Source organism: Neophocaena asiaeorientalis, unplaced genomic scaffold (assembly GCF_003031525.2).
Source record: "Neophocaena asiaeorientalis asiaeorientalis breed wild unplaced genomic scaffold, Neophocaena_asiaeorientalis_V1.1 scaffold654, whole genome shotgun sequence".
Lineage (NCBI taxonomy): Eukaryota > Metazoa > Chordata > Mammalia > Artiodactyla > Phocoenidae > Neophocaena > Neophocaena asiaeorientalis.
In genome coordinates this window covers 633,827-636,714 of record NW_020175495.1, presented here as the reverse complement: position 1 = coordinate 636,714, position 2,888 = coordinate 633,827, and the positions used below count along the sequence as shown (strand labels likewise).

General features: G+C 47.3%; 1 long non-coding RNA gene across 1 annotated transcript; it reads right to left on the bottom strand.

Moving 5' to 3' along the window:
- Positions 1-353: 353 nt before the first annotated feature.
- LOC112415777 (uncharacterized) lies at positions 354-2,724 on the bottom strand. The gene is made up of 3 exons (XR_003006374.1): positions 2,485-2,724; positions 1,716-1,874; positions 354-594 (listed from the first exon to the last, which is right to left on the bottom strand). It is a non-coding gene; the product is annotated as an uncharacterized LOC112415777 (long non-coding RNA).
- Between the last annotated feature and the right edge of the window lie 164 nt (positions 2,725-2,888).

Sequence of the window (2,888 nt, the reverse complement as noted above, 5' to 3'; positions counted from 1 at the left end):
TGTGGGACCTTCCAGGACCAGGGCTCGAACCCGTGTCCTCTGCATTGGCAGGTGGATTCTTAACCACTGCACCACCAGGGAAGCCCTCTAGTCGGTTACATGTTATAATTTAAAAAGAAACCGGTGGGGGAAGTTAAGAGGTAGAGAGTAGATGTGGACCTATACACATAGCAAAACTAATAGCTGGGCTTCCCTGGTGGCGCAGTGGTTGAGAGTCCGCCTGCCAATGCAGGGGACATGGGTTCGTGCCCCAGTCCGGGAAGATCCCACATGCCGCGGAGCGGCTGGGCCCGTGAGCCGTGGCCACTGAGGCTGCGTGTCCGGAGCCTGTGCTCCGCAACGGGAGAGGCCACAGCAGTGGAGGCCCGCGTACCGCAAAAACAAAACAAAACAAAACATAGAAAACTAATAGCTGATGGTGAGAGCTTCAAGGGAGGTGCCAGGACTATAGAAAGAAATCCGATATCCTCTTAAAGCCATGCAACGCGGAGGCGCACAAACGTGGGAACCACGGCACTTCTTGCCCAGCACTGTGCTGGAACTCCAGAAATGACCCAGTGTCATCAGGAGAAGGTGACGTGGTATCCGGTGCCTCTGCATATGGAAGAGAAGAGTGCAGCACATTGTAAAAAGATTTCCACTAAGGAAAAAGTTCTGATGCTTAAATGAGTGACTTGCTGTTATCTGGAAAATCTAATTATGTAGAAACTGACAGTGCAGGATGAAAGAGATAATGCTTAAAAACAATGTGAAAGGCAGCTGTTAAGGAAATGTAGCAAAGGCAGGGGGAGGCGTTCAACAAATATATTTGAAAAGTAAATTCAATTTCTAACCCTGTCTAGTCCCCCTCCTGCCAGGATGCCTAAATAAATGAATGAGTGAGCAAATGAATGAATGAATGCAAATTGTCCTTCCATGGGTCCCCCTCCTCAGGGCTGTTCTACGGTTGTTGGAGCTAATGCTGTGTCAAGGTGTCGGAGATGGACAAGGGCACCTGTCTGGTCCTCAGTCATCATTCACACTTATACCCGAGAGGTCCATCATCCCAATCTACACAGTGTCTCCCACAGCCAGAAGCTCTCCTGGCTCTTGCCATGTGGAGGCTTGGAAGTCTCTGCCAAGGCTGGCTGGCTAGGATCCTGTCTCCCTAGAGGCACCCGGCTGTTGTCCTCTCTGTTCCTGCTGTTACCCTGTAGGTGCTGTTCTGCAGAAGAACATAGGTTCTGCCTGCTCTTTGCACTCAAAGGCCCCCTCCTCATTTCTCCTCCCCAAGACACTCTCTGCTCATGACTCCCCTTTGCCCTCTTCTCTGCAAACCTTCTACATTCTTCTTAATGATCTGCCTTTGCAACACAGCCAAAAGCTGTGCAGGCTGTTTCATGTTTTCCTGGTACTATATACTTCTTAAGGTAATGAGCTGGCTATCTGTTTGAATATGGAGAACATAAAGGGCAAAATGCAAAAAACACTCCTCCCCCATCTTGTCATCTCTCTCTCTCCCTTGGGAGTTCAAGCCAGTTGAGAAATAGGCTCAGGCATCAATCAGATAAAATGCACTTGCTCATTTATGATGTGTTTGTTAAATAGCATCTATGGTCCCAGAATTGCTCTAGGCGTTAAGAACACAGAAGTGCCTGAAGCAGTCAAGATAGCCATCTATTATTTGCAAAGTTGCATTTTAAAACTTGGCTTAGCTTGCAGTGGAAATGACATACCTGAATTGAATTTATCCATTGTAGTCAAAGACTTCAGTGTCTGGAAAACTGAAACCACCCCTTCACCCTTCCAGTATGATTCCCTGTCCCCAGTGAGCTCACTGCACAGAAGATCCAGGGATGGAGAAAAGAACACCAGCAGACTCGAAGCTGGCAGCTCTAAAAGAGAAGGGGCAGAGCAGGCTGAAACACACACACGTGTGTGCACGCGCACACATGGAATAAACCCTTCTCCAGGCTCACCCATTAGTACTCGAGTGGGTGGAGAGAGGGACAGAAACCTCGCTCCACATGCTTCAGGGAGGATGAGAGTTCCTATTTTATGGGTGGAGGCAGGAACATGAAGAGGGAAAATTACTCCCTTTGCAATTAATATTGCAATTTTATCCAGACCCTTGTGAATTTTAAATTTTGAATATGATGTAGGTGAACTATCTAGATATGCTTACTCCTTCATTTTGCTCTAGTGTTTAATCTTAAGTGTCTATTATTACTAATTGAGAAGACTATTATACAAGGGCCTTCTACTTCCATTAAGCTATGCATCCATAAAAGTTTTCATCTGTATGTATCACACTAAATATATTACAGAAGTGAGTTCAGATTAGATGCATTGCTCGCACTTCCCAGCTCTGCTCTATTCTGTGAGGATGGGGAGTGACTCCCTTCAAGCTGTTTCCCAAGATGGCTGGCTTCCACCTGGGTCCAGCCAGTGACAGGCACTGGCTGGAGGCTTGGGGGCAGGTGGCAGAAGCCAGGGTGTTTGTACCTCAGGTTGCATCTTTAACAGTGGCTGAGTCTGCTGTTGTTCCAGCTGCTCCAGGTAGGTCCACCATGATTCCTGTTTCTGCCAAGTGACCAGGCCACAGCATCCAGGATCGCCACCTTCTTTTCGTCCCCTCAGCCTGAGTGGTTCTGGCCTCCTACTCTTTCTAATCTCTGGGCTGCTTTACAAAGAGCCCCAGTTGGCTGTGCCCCTCTGCCATCACATGTGTAATCAATTCCCCGTTTTAAGTTCCCTCCATTTAAAATACATGGAATGGTCTCTGTTTTCTACTTTGGAGTTTGAGGCTTTTGCCTTGAAAACTGTCTTCATTTACATCTTTCTCAGATCATGAAAATGAACTCCATCAATTGAGTGGGGAAGAAAGAGTGTTCCATGGAAAACTGGTG